The sequence below is a fragment of the Sorex fumeus genome, unplaced genomic scaffold (genome assembly GCF_029834395.1).
Source record: "Sorex fumeus unplaced genomic scaffold, SorFum_2.1 ptg000130l, whole genome shotgun sequence".
Taxonomy (NCBI): Eukaryota; Metazoa; Chordata; class Mammalia; order Eulipotyphla; family Soricidae; genus Sorex; species Sorex fumeus.
Window position 1 is genome coordinate 2,569,806 of NW_026606187.1, and position 17,809 is coordinate 2,587,614.

The 17,809-nt window shown below is 41.5% G+C and overlaps 1 protein-coding gene and 1 non-coding gene across 2 annotated transcripts in view; both read right to left on the reverse strand.

Moving 5' to 3' along the window:
- HS3ST4 (heparan sulfate-glucosamine 3-sulfotransferase 4) overlaps positions 1 to 17,809 on the reverse strand; it is a 481,972-nt gene that overhangs the window by 54,038 nt on the left and 410,125 nt on the right. The window lies entirely within an intron of this gene.
- Positions 11,634 to 11,740, reverse strand: LOC130046032 (U6 spliceosomal RNA). Its single transcript, XR_008795646.1, has one exon. It is a non-coding gene; the product is annotated as a U6 spliceosomal RNA (small nuclear RNA).

Here is a 17,809-nt window from a genome sequence, read left to right on the forward strand (position 1 = left end):
ACTGGCTGCAAGAGGGAGCATAGAGAAATGAGTGGTAGAGACAAGAGGAGATGGGAATGAGGGGCAGGGTGAGACTAAAATGGGGAGCTTAGAGAGACTGGAACAGGCAAGTGGGGAGAATAGAATAAATGGCAACTGATCATCAACCATCCTGGTGGCCCTCATTTCTTCCTTCATCCGCCCATGGCATTGGCTGTCCCAGGTCAGGGAGTGGCTCAAGACCACAGAATGCAGGCAGAGAGACAGAGAGAGAGAGAGAGAGAGAGAGAGAGAGAGAGAGAGAGAGAGAGAGAGCCGCCACTGCCGGGGCTTTCCCTAGCCACCTGGTGATTACACACTACCCCTCCTCAAGTGCTTAAGGAACAATTTATAATCATGTTCCACATAAAAGGAATTGAGGGAAACTCCCTATGTAATGAGAGGATCTGGAGGAAAAAACATCCCACACTGCAATGATGGCAGGTATGCAGAAGAGGAGGGTAAAGAAGCAAAAGACCAGGAAGGGCCCAGTGCACACTCAGGCTAATACATGTAGATGATGGAGATTCATCTATCATGACCAGGTTATCAGAAAATAGAGGAAAGACCTAACTGTGCAGTTCGAAAAGATACAATCAGAGATGGCATCTTTAAAGAAGAAATTGATATTTTTAAGGGCCAGTGATCTTTCCGCACTTTATTCATTAGGATGTATTTCTTACAGACCTGATAAGTTCCAGGCATGTGTTCTAGGTATTTGGAAAATAGACACAGTCTCTCTCCTCATGGCTCCGACATTCCATCAAGTGAAGCAGGTGATAGAATGTAAATAAACACATGCATGACATTTTCTCATGTAAATATAAGAACCAGAGGGAAAAAGTTAAAAGATGAAGAGGGAGCATACTCTCACAATCAGATAATGAGGTGACATTTGAGCAGAGGTCTGGGGGGACAAAGGAAACAGGTGTTTTGGGATTATCTGTAGATTGTGAGAGCATAACAGTCACCCCTCCAGGGGAGGGGAAAATGTGCTGATCAGGACCATTATATCAACCCATTTTATAGACGAGAACATCGAGGGCAGAGCAATGGGATATCTTAGGGCTGGTAAAGCTTGTTACTGGAACACGTGAGGTTTGATTCTTGACAGCCTTGACATTAGACCAATTTCTCTTTCAACAACATTCAACCCCGAATCCATCCTTTCATTTCATGTTTTCACTGTACACACAGGAGTCTAGATGTCAAGTGACTTCATAGATGAGGATATCTTCAAGATTCAGGTCTCAGCTGGTGGGAAAATGCAGAAAACTGGAGATGGAGATACCTTGGATCAAAATGAGAGAGATGGAGCTGCATTCCTGCTCAATTCACTCCCATTAGGGGATTTGCTTCTTTCCAGGCTCCTAGGGCTTGGAGAATTGGCAAGTCATGGCTGTAACCGTACAGCAGCTGACAGCTCTTACAGTGGCTAGAAAGCTCCAAATTATTCTTTAAAACCCAAGTCAAATATCCCATTATTGAGATTTTCTAGAATTTTCAAAAACAGAATTAATCACTCATTTCCTTGCTTTACAAGTCACTGTTAAAATATTTACTTGTTTTCAGACAGGCTAATGAAGTGCACTGTGGGTTGTGGATGATGAGATTGTGGATGCATTTTATGTTGCCAGGGATCAGCACAGAGACTCATACACACTAGCAATGGCTTGACCCCTGAGTCATAAATTCCAACCCCAAGAATCGGGGTCTTTATGAGGCTTTAGAGGGCTCTGTGATACCCTGTGAAATTTTGCCTGATTTTGTAGTCAATATATGATACATAATCTAAAATTACTGATAGTCCTTTAATAATTAGAATTTAAAAATCTGGGAATAAAACTAATAAATTAAAAGCTCCAAATACTGATTATAAGAATTTCTTGGGTTGGAGGGTGAAAGGGGTGGAAAAGTGGACCTGCCTTGCGAGTGTGAGTTCCTAGCTTTGACGCCAGCACCACATGGCTTCAGAGCACTGTCCGGTGTAGAACTAGCCCCTGCACAGCACCACCAACAATATCCATTGTAACAACATTTAAAAAATCATTTTTCTTGGAAGCATTCTGCCCTTACTTCAGAAAAGCAAGCAAATAAGCAAACATAGTACAGAATACTCAGACTATGACTTCTAAGTTTTTAATTGGGATAAGCTGCCCTTCTAACCTTTATAAAGCTAATATTTATGGCATCTAATAATTATACTCTTCTTTCAATTCTAATTAAGCATCAGCTCTTATTCGTTAAAGCAATGGTTGGTCTTAGAGACAGATCAATTCAACTTGATGCAAATCCTGACTGTTCCTATTATCTGTGGACCTCAAGCAAATTCCATAACCTCTCTTAACCTCAGTGTTCTTATGGATAAACTGGGGCTAATAAATGCCTTCTTATAAGGGCTGACTGAGATTTTGCAGCACAATCTGTGTGAAAAATCGCATCCAAAGGCCAGGTACATAATTCAGAGATTAATGCACATGCTTTTTATGTGTGAGGTCCTGGGTTTAATACCCAGCAACCAAATAATGCTAATAATAATGCCAACAATAATAATGACAACAACCTCTGTGCAATATCAGAATTATTGTATCATTGTTCTTCCAAGAGTTCAGACATCATAAGTCAGTGGTTATACTTGTGTCACTCACTAATAGCTACAATTACTGCTGGATCTGTTTCCTTACATGGGTTTAGTATATATCAGACACTCAATACTCCTTAACAGAATAAATGAATTCACTTGCCCGTGCATTTTATCTCCACACAATCTTGTGAGATGAGTACTAGTGATATAGTGTTGGAGATGAGATCATTGCGTTTTCTAGGAGAGTGAATTTGCTGCTCCAAATTACATAGTGACTAGGAAGAGTCAGGATTTCAGCCTTGTTTTCTTGGATCTAACCTTATCGTCATCCCTATTCCCATCTCGATTCATTACATGAAACTCTCTCGAGAAGTGTCAAGAGTGTTGAAGGAGAGGAAATATCTAGAATAGGGTACAATCTGGAAGGTTATGGCTGTGCTCCAGGGGGCCAAACAATGAATAGATAAAAATAACATTTCAGGAGCAGGGTCTACAGGAAGCATCAGAAAAACATCACCATGCAAGAACACATATCTAAAATGGTAGGAACAATCTGTGTTGGCTGGGATGTGGTGAAAAAGGAACTATCATCCACTGTTCATGGGAATGTTGTCTGGTACAAGGCCTGTGGAAAACAGTATGGAGAGTTCTCAGTACACTTAGAATTGAGCTGCCATATGACATAGCAACTCCACTTCTGGGCATCTATCCCTAGAACATAAGAACACTCTCTCAAAAGGACACATGCACACCATTATTCACTGCTGCATTCAGCACAATAGCTAAGATATGGAATCAATGTGCGTGTCCTATGACAGATGAATATATTATGAAGATGTGGTACATATAAACAATGAAACACTATGTAGCTGCAAGTAACAATGAAATTATGTAATTTGCCTGTAACGTGGATGGAACTGGAATATATCTTGTTGAGCGAAATAAGCCAGAAGAAGAAAGACAAACACAGAATGATCTCACTGATCTGTAGAAAACAGACTACTGGATGAGGAAATGTATCATATTTAAAGGGGCTGGAGCAATAGCACAGCGGGTAGGGTGTTTGCCTTTCACGCAGTCGACCCGGGTTTGATTCTCAGCATCCCATATGGTCCCCTGAGCACCGCCAGGGGTAATTCCTGAGCGCAGAGCCAGGAGTAACCCCTGTGTATCACCAGGTGTGACCCAAAAAGCAAAAAAAAAGGGATATACTGAGATCCTACTTGCCCCCAGTGTTTAAAGAGAAGAAAAATCAAGGGGTAGAGGTGGAGAAGAAAACAAGAAGCAATGGTTAATTGGCACCAGGGCTTCAGTTGTACCAGTGATATGAGTGAGGGGTACTGCCATATAACCAAAACACAGATTCAACAAAACCGAAAACATGAGATCTAAGTGGCAGTCTCTGAAACACTGTAATGTGTTAAGTTGACTGGTGGGGGTGGCGTGAGGGTTGGGATCAGGAGGGAATCTGGGAACACGTGGAGGAAAGTTGACACTGGTGGAGGGATTGGTGTTGAATTATTGTACGCCCAAACTGCAATTATTAGTAACTGTAAATCATGGCTCTTTAATAATTTTTTTTAAAAAAGAATTTTTAATGAACAAGGAAAGCTCTGAGGTACTTCAATCCATTGAGCAGCAAACAGATCTTAGAAGTTTAAGACAGTGATGAAAGCAGGAACATTGAACTAGGTAGCATTTTATTCATCAATCCTGACAATTGTGTGGGATAAAGAAAGAAATTGAAGATTATCTGGAGTGTGAGCTTGGAAAACTGCAAAAGGAGGAAAAGTTAATAATGCTTTTTCGTGAAGTTCCAATGTAGAGATTATATCTGAAGTACTCGGGTGCCACTTCAAGGCCCTAAAGTCTCCCTTGAAAGCACATGGCTGGTGTTGGAATATCAAGGAGGGATTCAACAAAGGAAACCTGTTAGCTGAACACCCAGGGGCTGTGGGGGAGGCAGAAAACCACTCACACAACAGGAGGAAGCGCTCAGCAAGTCAGGTGCTTGATATACTAGCCCCTGGCATCTGGCAAAGAAGGTGGGATGAAGCTAATTCAAGGGAAAGCAGACCATTGAGCCCAAACCCCTATATGTCAGGAAAGCCATCTCATCAGGAAAACCATCTCAACAGGAGCTACTAGCTCTCTTTCATTTTTTTTCATTCCTGTTTCAGGACCTTTTCACATGCCACTCCTCTACAATTCCATGATTCTCTCTCCCTATACAAACCCCAGATCTTCCATTTTCTTTAGCATGATTTTACATGTTATCATCCTGACTATAATCTTAATATTGTCCTATAATTGCCCTCCATCACCAACACTGTTCTGTTTTTTATTATTCAGGGCACCTGTCATATGTGAGAATACTGTCTTAATTTAATTCTTTCCTATCTTACATTTTATTCTTTTTACATAATGTAAGAGTGTACACACCTATATAGATCAGAGACCAGCAAAATTCTATGTAGGGCTAAGTTTGGTCCATCAATGTTTTTCTAAATACCATTTTTTGGAACACAGCAACACGTATCTACTTGTGTGTCATCTGTGGCCAGTCTCTCTTTATGTCTCAGTGATGACTGAGACCTTCTGGTCTGTGAAGTCTACCTGTCTAGGACAAGTTCTGGGTATCCCTAAATAGATCTCAGTGTTTAAAACACATTGAATGAAATTCATGAATAAAATTAGTTAATGATTTGAAATGTAGAGATGATACACCGTTAAAAAAATGACAATTATTATAGAAATTCTCAGATAGATGCAATATATTCAATTTAATGCATTACTCCAAACATCCACTCTAATGCCATGCATTGTGCTTAGAGCCCAGGCAGAAGTGACAGAAATAACAGATTATCACTCCAGCATGGGTGATGGGGATCCTAGAAGCAGGTGTAAGAGAGAGCCTAATAAATAAATTTTGCAATCCTATTGCTTCAGAGGTATGTAGAATGTGCTAGCAGAGGGCCAAGGAAGAATAGCTATATCAGACAAGGGAATAGACGCAGATGAGGGGATGCACCACTGAATATATGACATTGCATCTTGGCCTAGAATATCATTAAGAGTGACTTCTATTTATTGAGCATTTTCTTTGCTCTAGGCACTGCATATATGCTTATCACATTCAATCCTTACAATAAAACCCTTTGGTGGGTTGCCTATATTAGAATAGGTATACTGTTATGCTGTAGTGACAATCTTTTCCCAGATTCCAGTGTCTTAAAACAACCGAATTTTATTTATTGTTAATATAACATATGAAGAAATTGGTAACAAGGGAAAGGATGTGGTGTGCTGTTCCATAAAGGTGGCGTATTAGACCCCAGGGTGACAGACACTCCGAATCTAATGAAGTCACTATTTTAACCTGAAGCTTCAGGCATACAGCTGCAGGGTAAGCAGGAATGCACCAGTAAGTGCATTAAAAATCTTCTGCACACAAGTGGCGTGTGCCATTTTTCATGAGTCCAAACAAGCCCTGTGACTACACCCAGCCCCATGTGGCCTTAAAGTGTGTCTGCAGGAGAACTAAGTGATAGATCTGGGAACCCTGTCTAATGCAGACAGAGGGATAGAGACGAATAAAGTGAAGGAAACAGGAGAAGTCTATTGGACTGGGCGTACTTCACCAATCTCGGATGAGGCTAGGACAGAGCCGCATCCTGGGAGAAATTAAGGGGGGGGGCTTTTAAGTTGTTTTGGGCAGGAAAAAGGAAGAAGGGAACAAAGATCGTTGGAACTGGTGTGCCTGGTCTGGTCTGGTATCTGCAGGGAAAGGATGTGAAGAAGCATGGAATGCAGCCTGGTGGCTTCCTGTCGCCAGGTGGGCAACAAGTTCTGCCTTCCATGCTGGGGACAGGTGACCCATCCCTGATTCCAGAAATGTTGCTGTCTCATCAGCCAGTCACCACTAGCTCCTGTAGCCATTTTGTCTGAGCAAACCTCACAGTAAGAATGAATGGTTGAGGGTTAATGATGTCTACCAATGTGTGATTTACAAATGAGGGAAAGGTTAGGTAACTGGTTCTTCAAGTTTACAGCATAAATAAGAACAGACTGGATTCAAAACCCCATCTATTTGATCCTGTTTCTCTTAACCCACATGGTTAAAATGATCTTAAAAGATTTTCAGGGAGAGTGAGCATATGCTAGGGTTAAAGAAATTGATGAGCAAGCTGTTAAACACTGATGCATACTTGTCTCTATAGCCAGGAAAGTGTGATGAGATGAAGAACGGCTTTAGTCAGATCAAAGTTTCGAGAATTTGGAAGGAATGGAAAAGTGATCTATAAAATAGGATGCCAAGAACACATATCTATAAAGTCCAGGTGATAAAAACCTGATGGATACCTATTCAGCTAGCTTCCAACACCTGTGCATCTCAACAAAGGTATTCTCCATAGAATGGTTTGGCTCTCTCTTCCTGAGCACCTGCCATTTGTTCTCCTTTGGACACTTCTCTGATTTTCATCACTTGAGGAAATCAACCCGATTATTAAGGATTCAACCAAGAAGTCTTTGAGCTGTTATATGCTGAGATGTTATATGCACAAGAGCAGACTCCTCATCTCCTCCCTGACCATTCAGTCAAAGTACCAGGCACCTTTGAGATTCTGCTTCCACGTCTGTTGAGTGAAGGCCTGACCATACTGGAAAGAAGAAATCCATGATTCCTCAACATGGAAATGGATCTTTATTACCAAGAAATATTCAAAAATCAGATTTTGATTTAGTAGACTGAGAAGGTTCCTAAGATGGTAGATGTCTAATGACTTCTGACACTGGTCCACAGACACTTGAATAGAAAAGGCTGTAGTGGATGCTGTGATGTCCACCTATGCCCTGTCATTTCACTGTTACATGAGCACTAGTTTGGAAGAGTTCAGCTGCCACTATCCATGAATCTTTGTCTGAGGTCTTTCTTTGGCTACTGGAGCCCACTTGACCCAGGTAGGGGCAAGAACTGGCTTAGACTGAATGGCTCCAGCAGAACCATCACCCAATGACTGATGATTATTCATAAAAACCAAGTCTCCCTCATGCATTGGTGAGAAGAGCCCTGAGCAACTCCTCAAGAATTTCTGCACAAGACTGGGCTTCCCTCACCCACACTGGTAATGTGCTCTGCAGACTATTGGTATTCACTTTTTTTCCTCTGTCCCTCTTCCATGCCCCTGCTATTATTTCCTGGGATAGAAACTGAGATGAATTCGCTGTTCTTCTCTTAGGGGCCTACATTCAGGGGAAAGTTCCTAAGGATGATCCTTAAAGGCTTGAACCTTCTGCACTCTCTGTTTCTGCTCTCATTCATGTATTCAAAAAGTGGGCTTGAAGTGAAAGACCAATCAATACCTGAGAGTGGAAAATCATTTCAGTTCTTTTCACACCCCCATTTTCTCTCAGAAAAGGAGACAAAACATGTCTTTTTTTTAAAGATACTGTCTCTTGAGAGAAGGAAGGAATTACAGTTCCCTGGCTTCCTGAATACAGCCCTGGCTGAGGTGAATGGGATGCTCCACACAATGAGGAGCCAGAAGAAGGGGACTTTTTTTCTTTTTGGGTCACACTTGGTGATACACAGGGGTTACCCCTGGCTTTTCACTCAGGAATTACTCCTGGCGGTGCTCGGGGGACTATATGGGATGCTGGGAATTGAACCTGGGTTGGCTGCGTGCAAGGCAATGCCCTACCCGCTGTGCTATCGCTCTAGCCTTGACAAGAGGATATTTCTGAAGAGATAAGCTGTCTAGCGAATTTCGCTCTCCCAGTTCTCACAATGGACTTGAGTGACCTGTGCTTCGAGGTCTTTCCCTGGATCTGCAATAGGATCAATCCTTTGGCACAATTATTAGCAGTATTAAACAAGACAATGATGAATAGAACATACAGAACTCTGAAATCCATCAGTCCGTATCTGTCACCCTTACTACAGGGTTTTCTCTGAGAAGTCAGCTCTCACACAAAAGCTTTTCTGCCTTTAGCCTAGGGTCCTATGCAGAGGTGCGTGGACACCTTCAGAGAGTCCTTCCTTCCTGCCACCTGCAGAGGAATTGCTCGATGACCGAGGAGAGCCTGGAATCAGCCAGTTAGGCCCGGGTTCCCTTCTTGCTCTGCTTCTGCTGACCTTTGCTCTCTACCGTTCCATTTCCCCATCTGTAAGATGGACACAACCATGGTGCTCATAACAATAAAATTCCTGGGATAATCACATGGCATCAAGTCAAGGAGGTGCAGAATAAGCAAATGAGACCCTCGACTCATTTCTCTCAGACCTGTGGTGAGGAGAGGCCTGGCGTTCTCTGCTTCTCTATGTTTCCAGCAAGGCGGGCTTGACTAGCTTCCTCCTGACAACCGGCTTCAAAAGAGCTCTTCATTTTCAAAGAATACATGTGGTATGTTTGTGAATTTGCATGCTGCCCAAAGCCCCCTGTGGCTCCGACAAGTCCTGATTATTCTGTTTATTCTTTCATTCACAGCTGTCCTTTAGCACAGGGAGGCAGCTCATTTGTTAAGTCTCCAGCTTCCACAGGCGCCCACTCAGGGCAGCCTCTGTAAACTGTCTGCCTGCCACCGCCCCTGAGTGCAATGTTGACAGTGGTACCCACGGTCCTTTGGATCAGCAAAGGAGCCCAAGACACTGTCGGGGCTGAGAAGTTCCCAGGAAGCGCCTCTCCTTTGCATCCTGTCAGATGTCACAAAGAGAGCTGTCCCGTTTCATTATCATTTTTTTCCAAATTGGTACCAACAGCTGCTTTCATCCTTACATAAGGCAAACATAGCCGCTCCCCTGTTTTGTTATTAACACATTCTGGCATAATTGCTTGAGCTCTCAACTGTGACCTGTTAGAGATTCGCTGGGTTGTGGAATTTGCCAGGGGAATATAGCTGCCTGGTTAGACTGTTCTACGTATTTCCCCAACCAGAACTATTTGTCTGTAAGCCCCCAAGTCAAATCTCTGGTTGAATTTGTTCAAACATAAATTAGTAGTGGAATCTACATAGATTTAATGTCTTATAATCTTTCTGGCCTGGGAATCTATATTCAAGACTAGATGCATTCGCTCAGATACCACATACTTAATACTGAAAATAATTTTAATCCCTCCAAAGCCCAATACTTTTTGCACATTGCAAGATGAGAGCAGCCTATCCTTTCTAATAAGATGCATAAAATCTGTGGCTGCCAATGAATAAGCACTGGCTGCTAAGAGTCTTACCCATAGCTTGTTTACAAAATTAAAAAAAAAAAAGATCCAGCACAAACAAATTTTGCAAGGAAATATTCACTCGATTCCTAGACCCACTACCTCACTCGACACCAATGTTGTTTAGGGAAAGGGATGAAAGTATTTGGGATAAATATTCTTTCAACCACACCCACCAAATGTCCCTTGGATGAATGCAATTTGTCTGTGTAATCAATATTCATTGAGCCCCATAATTGTCAGGCACTGACCTGGGTGCCATGCAACTTAGCAGAGAACTAAACTGGTGTAGCATCTGTTTTCCTGGAACTAATATTACAATGAAGGAGGCAGATGAGCAAACACGAAGGTAGTAGAAAGTGCTTAGAACCTAAGTAGAGGGAAATAAGGGGCTGGAGCGATAGTGATGGCAGCAGCAAAGGAGGACAGGATAGATCTCTGCCAGACCAGGCCAACATCTGGATGATGTTGAGAGAGAAACATGAGATGGAGAGCATCACAGCTTCTGAGCTCTGAGGACTCATCATGACAAATCTCTTTTGCAACAAGGATATCATGATGGGGGACACCCTTTCCTAAACCTGGGCTTGCAACTGGTTGAAAGCAAGTTATATCTTGCTCCCTTGCCTCTCTGTTCTCTCTCCTGTACCACCATGACACATACGATGGTACAGCTTCTTGGGGTGCAGGGAGCCCCAGAGAAGAGGCAGCATTTTGCTCAGGCAACTCAGGCAAGTCTCCATGTCTCCAGGGGGCTGTGGCCGCATGGAAGGTCCCACATACATTAAAGAGGACCAGAAGAGCACTTGGGTGACACCCTAGAGAAACATGAGGAATTATAAATCAGAACTATGAGGCATTAAGTGGGTTTCGTTATGCAGGAGTGGTTTACTGCTCAACCAGAGAAAGAGTAGACCAAGAGGAGAGGACAGAAACGCAAAGGCCCTGGGGCAGATTACATTTAATTGCGGTAGTGGGAGAAGTGTGGGGAGGGAAATTTGAAGAACCTCAAAAATAACCATGTGCCTGGAATGAAACTAAGGTACGAAGAAATGTGGTCATTCTGAATAATTCCTAAGAAACTAGAGTTCCAGTTCTATGAACTTGGAAGAGCAGAGGCCATTCCTGGCTCACAAATGGGGTCGTGATCAAAAGACCATTAGAGACGAAAAAATTAAAAATTTGGAAGAGTTTTTATTAATGCCAGCTGGCAGGCTGTCCTGCGAGGCTAGGGCGGCAGCCTCACAGCAGAAGTACTAGGTTTTTATTAGGAAAAATCACGTCCTGTGCCGTGAGCACTTTCATAAGCATTTTTATTATTTATTTGAGCCCCCCCCCCCCCCATTCACATCCCGGTGCTCAGAAAGTTCACACAAGTGCAGCAAAGCAACCATTATTACAGGAGTCAGAAAAAGTGGTTACAGCAGGAGGGCGTGAAGCAAACATTCACCTTTAATCATATTCCTTTAGCACCCCAGCCCATTGTTCCTGTTTGCAATCTGTGATGAGCTTAGGGGCCCTTGTGGGAAGTTCAGTGTACTTAGGGAATGATATAGCTAAATTGCCTAAAAAATAAATGTCTGAAAAACTAAACTTCTTTTTTTTTCCCTTTATTTTATTTTATTTTTTTTAAAGTTGTAGATTTAAAATTTTTTGTGCTTTGGTTTCAATTATACAATGATCAGATATCCATCCCTCCACCAGTACCCATTTTCCACCACCATGGATAATATCCCTCCCACCCCCATCCCCCCATCCCCCCTGTCTCTGTGGCAGGGCAATCCCCTGTGTTCTCTCTCTCCTTTTGGGTGTTGAAAAATATGGAACGCTTCACGAATTTGCGTGTCATCCTTACGCAGGGGCCATGCTAATCTTCTCTGTATCGTTCCAATTTTAGTATATGTGCTGCCGAAGCGAGCACAAAACTAAACTTCTTGTTCCTCCCTTTGGGTCTCACCTTTACACTATTTCAAGAACATTAGTTACAACTGAGGGAGGTACTTCCTGGTCAACTTATTTGATCCCCACAGCATCTTATACCCAATTTAGACACGCAAAACCTTTTCTTGGGAAGTTCTATACCCAGTTAGTGAGTGAAAAGACCAGAAGTTATTCAAAGTCAAAGCACACATTTAATTATTATGCTTTCAAAGATCCTCAATTTTTCCCCCTACTCAAATTTGGGGGTCCTACACACTATCTTCACTTCAGTCTTTCTCATAGTACAAGTGAACCTAAGGCATTTTTTTACCAAGTTCAATTGCTCTCAATCTTTTTGGCCCATTTGAATGTGACCATTTCGGTCTATTGAGTCCAGCTCAGCTAGGTGGATGGTTAGAACACATGCAAATTATTCAAGAGTCACTGATGTGATCATTCTGTGTCCCTACTAAATTCCTGGGTCACTTGTCTCCCTCTCCCAACAACAAGCATATTATAAGCACCTCTTTCTATAAGTTACTGATAGCCCAAACGTGAACTTGTCAAGGTCTAGTCATCCTAATAACACCCAGGTAGTACATTAGAGCATAAAACATGGATATTATGTCTTGTTCAACCTTATATTCAGAGGTAGAATACAATACAGGGGTAGAATAAAATGAAGGCAACAATGATTGAAAACGATAAAGTTCCCCACCCAAGGATGATCCACATAAAAACTAGTAGAAGACTGCAAAGCTTGCCCCACTAAATAGACTCTTAAAGAAATTTAGACACCTAAAGTATTTAAATTTTAAGAGTACAGGTCCTAGAGCCAGAATGCATTGGTAGTTTCCAAATTTTCATAATCCTAATGAGTTTTCTCAAGTCATTTTGACTGCACCTATTTTACCCTCAGAACTGACATTAGAACCCAACTCAGTATACTGGACTTCACTCTGTTTAAAGAATACTATAAAGGTAAACTAAAATAGTGGCTGTAAAGTGCTCAGCAAGAGTGCTCACTAAATGTCTCTTGCACTAAAAATGATTACACACTTAAAAAGTATGTCCTGGTAAATGTTCTAATCTTTGTATATGTTAACTAGTTTAATTCTATAAGTGGTGGTGGGGGTCAGAGCAATGGTACATTGGGATTAGGTAGCATACTTGACAAGGCAAGCATCCTTCTGGGGTTTGATCCCCAGTACCCCATATTGTTCACCATCCCCCCACCCCCCACCATATTGCTCAGGAGATGCAGGATTTAGCCCTGAGCACTGTTCTGAGTGGCACCTAACCCCAAAAAATCAAAAACCAAAAAAGATGAATTTAGGACTTGAGCTATTTAATGAGCCTGTCTTTAACCCATACACTGTATGTGGCCACTAAGGTTTAAGAGAAGATACTGTTTCTTGGGTTTCATCTAAATTCCTAAACCTGAGGTCACCATCACACAGATATGCTTTTTAACAAGGTCAAGGGTTCCAGGAATTATTTGTCTGATATCAGATATCATTTCTGGTACTCTATATTCTATCCAACATACACCACTAGTGCATCAATAAGAGCATAGATTCCAGAATGCAGGTGGAAGATGAAGCATCCTTATTCCAGATTGCCTTGCTACTCTTCTGAAAGCTCACAGCCCTTCATCTAGAATTCTAAGTAGTCTGCGTCAAATGGCACTAAGAAACCATTAATCTCAATATTTTCTGAGAGCTGAGAATACAGATGGCTCTGGAAGAAAAGGGCATTAGCTTGAGATCTCTGATAATCCCTGGTTGGCCTGGGTTCCAAATTTATTTATTTATTTTTATTGAATCACCGTGAGCTACATACAGTTACAAAACATTCGTGTTTGAGTTTCAGTCATACAATAATTTAATACCTGTCCTTTCACCAGTGTACATTCTCCACCATCAATGTCCCCAGTATCCCTCCCAACCCCACTCCATCTCTCTCTGTCAGATAATTTCCCTCTTTCTCTCTACTTATGGGTATTATGGTTTGCAATATAGATAGTAGAGAAGCCTCCTCTACTCTCACTGATCTTTCCTTCATCTGTTTCATGTTTGGTTCTTTAGCTATTTTCAGCCAAATTTAATCTTGTAGTGTGGAGGTTTCCATGTTACACCCTCCATGGGAAGGTAGTTCTTCTTCCAGTTACATTCAAATACATGATAGCAAAGGTGGGATCCCTGAGAGAGAAGGTAGAAAAAGCATTGGCCCAAATCACACCTCTTCACTAAGCTTCAATTTGAGGTTTTTGGTAAACATTCTAAGTGAAATTATACACTCAGTAATAGTAATATATAAGCACCATTGAAATGAGAAAGGGTGCATTCAGGAAGACACGAATTGTAATGAGAAAAGTCAGGTACACAGGGCACAAAACTGAAGACGCTTCTACTAGGAGAGTTTGAACTTCCTAAATTTTGTACTATTGGCATTTCACATGCTTTGTTATGATCCTATCCCTGGTGCTTCCTAGCTTTAAACACGAGTACAACGACCCGCCTTTGGTACTACTAGTGAGCATATTTTAAAACAAGTCCTCTAATTATCTTGTTACGAGCATGGCTATTTTGCATTATATTTTTATTAGTAGGCACATTACATGTAAACATCTGATGTATGCAACCATTTTATAACTATTTGGCATTTCATGATTTTTTAATATAGCAAACGTCTCAGAAAAATGCAAGTGCCTTGGGCTTCTTAGAAATGTTGATGTCTCTGAGCACAGCATACTCTCATTTTGCTCTGGAGTCTACTTTAGAAGTAAGTTCCGCAACCCATAACCCTGCCCTTCCTCTTCATGCCTAAAGTAGCATTTATGGACTCAAGCCCCCTTCAACTTTTCACTCTCTCAGCCCTTTCTCCAGTAACCTTGCATGTATGAGCAGCCCCCTCTTCTCTCATCCCTCCTCCTCTACTCCCACTGATCTTTCCTTCATCTGTTTCATCTGTCTCTTCCTCAGATCACAAAGAATTTCATCTCTAGGGTTTGTGAGAAGCTGTGGATGGGGCACCTACGGGGCTTCATGCATAATTAATGACAATTCAGCTACACATGTTTTTTATTAGCAATTCAGACTCTTTTAGGACTTTTAAAAACATACTTTGCAGTTCACCCAAATTCTGAGAGACATTTAGATAGGAAAAATCCATAAAAGCATGAATGTCTGAGGTTTCTGGAAGGAGGCTTTAATGAACGATTTCTCCCCAGAGGAGCATTTCCTCAAATGCTTTTTGCTCTGTACCACAAGTTTCTCCAGATGAGTACAAGATGAAATCGCAGGTCTCCTCAAAAACAATGTCAATGGAATACATTTTTTAAAAAAATGGTCCCAGGTTACCATAACAACCAAGGTTCCAACATCATGTTGACTAACTGCAAAGTGATATGATCAGGAAGACCAAAGCAGAGAACAAAAAGTATCAGGTTGCTATAGCAACCAGATATACAGAAAATAGAGTCATTTCAATAAAGAAGTTTTCAGCAAGAAAGTAAGTGCAAAACATGCTTCTAGAGCGAATGATTACCCAGTAAAAGTTTTAGGTAATCAAAAGTTATACCATGAATTTGTTTGGCTGGTAAAGTTCTATGTCAGAAGGTGTATCAGTTAGCTATTGCTGTATAACATATAATGTGAATATATAATAACTTTAAACAATCACCACTTATGTTTTTCCTGAATCTGTGGATCAGCTGAGAATGTTATCTCCTCTGGCTTGGATTCACAGTGTCTGTACTGGGCCCCTCTTGCTTCAGTTGGTCTTGTCTGCAATCAAGGGCTAGAGAGATAGACTGGGTAGGACACTTACCTTGCATGCAGTTGACCTGAGTTTAATCCCTGTCACGCTGTATGGTCTCCTGAGTCCTGCCAGGAATGATCCCTGAATGCAGAGCAAGGAGTAAGACCCGAATACTTCCTTATGTGGCCCAGAAACAAAAAAAAAATGGAGAGAAAGAATGTGAAATGAACTAGAAAGTCAGCTGGGAGCTGGTCAATGGAGGAAGACATCAGCTGAGATGACTTGCTTTGTTTCAAGTTGCTTTTAATCAGGCTACTCTGAATTTTTCCTAATGGTGGAGCAGAGTTCCAAAACAAAGAAAAAAATCTCAGAATACTTCCTGACCCTTTGGATTAAAACTGGCATCTTATTAACAAAGACCACAGCAAAACACATGGCCAGTCATGATTCATTTCCTGAGAAATACTGCAATATCCCATTGAAAAAGGTGTAAATAGTGGCAGAAAGAAAGAACTGGAGTCATTTTTTTGTCATCAATAAATGACATATAACAAATTTTATATGTAACATACGATAGCACAGTGGGTAGAGCATTTGCCTTGAATGCGGCCAACCTGGGTTCAGTTCCTCCATCCCTCTCTAAGAGCAGCGCAAGCTACCCAGAGTATCCTGCCCACATGGCAGAGCCTGGCAAGCTCCCTGTGGAGTATTTGATATGCCAAAAATAGTAACAACAAGTCTCACAATGGAGATGTTACTGGTGCCTGCTCGGGAGGACAGTGCTACAGTGCTACAGTGCTACCTTTGAACAAACACAAACTATGTCTTCCCTTTGTTCATCGATTTGCTGGAGTGGGCCCAGTAACGTCTCCATTATGAGACTTCTTGTTACTGTGTTTGGCATATTGAATACTCTCGCTAGCTTGCAAGGCTCTCCGAGAGGGGAGGAGGAATCGAACCCGGCTGGGCTGGGCTGGCTGTGCGCAAGGCAAATGCCTTGCTGCTGAAACTACAGGCAAAATTCAAACAACCTACCTTCACATTAAAAGCCATTTGACTTCTAGATAACAAAGAAAAATCATAAAATTCCAGAGTATAGCTATTGCATTAGCTACAACTTTTGACAATGTATTTTTACAATTTTATACTTATTGTGGAATTTCATTTCTTTCCTTCAAAACTGAATAGAATCAAATGACCATGGAGCCTCAAAGGGTTCTGACTGACATTGGATATGAACTTGCCTGGTGTTCATTCATCAGCTAATGGATAAGGGGGTTTATGAAAATTATCTCAAGCCTGGGTTTGGAAATCATACTTCTGGGATTTAAATTTTTCACTTAAACTCAGACAGGTTATATGAACTTGGTTAAGAAGCTTGACCTTTATAATCCTCAATGCCTTCATCAATAAAACGAGGATAGAATACTTTATCAATTTACTTTAAGGTAAAGGTAAAGGTAAAGGCCCTCCCGTTGATCATCGATTTGCTCGAGCGGGCCCAGTAACGTCTCCATTGGAGACTTTGTTGTTACTGTGTCTGGCATATCGAATACTCTTGGTAGCTTGCCGGGCTCTCCGAGAGGGGTGGAGGAATCGAACTCGGGTCGGCCAATTGATTCTAAAATAATTTTCAGTGTTTAATGCCTCTAAAATTAGGGTATACCATCCAAGTCAGACATAAAAGTCTTGGGTGTCCATGAGTGGTATCTTTAGAGTCACTGAATATTCTATACGTTCCTCACAGGTTTGAGTTTAATCTACTTTATTGATTAGAAAAGAGTTTTCAGTAAGTGCTTAGCAAATGTCAGTTTTGAGGAGAAGGATGAGAAAGAAAATTCATATTAATATATAAAAAGAAAAGTTGGAAATGCAGACATATTACAAACAGGATACAACACACACACACGCACACACACAAATTGCACACCATTTGAAGATCTGAACGACAAAGGATCTTTATTTTCAGGCCATATCTGGTGACACTCAGGCCATACTCCTGGCTCTGCACTCAGGGATCACTCCTGAAGAGTTTAGGAAACTATATACGGTATTAAGTATCAAATGCAGGTCAGTCACATGCAAGGCAAACACCCTACCTGCTATACTACTGCTCCAGCCCTACAAAGAGTTGTTATCTGCTTCGACATGGTGTCCTTCTAAGACAGTGAAAAATCAGGACATCTTGATGATTGGTTATATCAGCAGCACGTTTTCTTTATACTACGTAACTGCCAAACCCATTCTGGGAGCACAGTATCATCTGCCTATTTTATGGAAGAGAAACCCGAGAGTCAGTGAGGTAGAA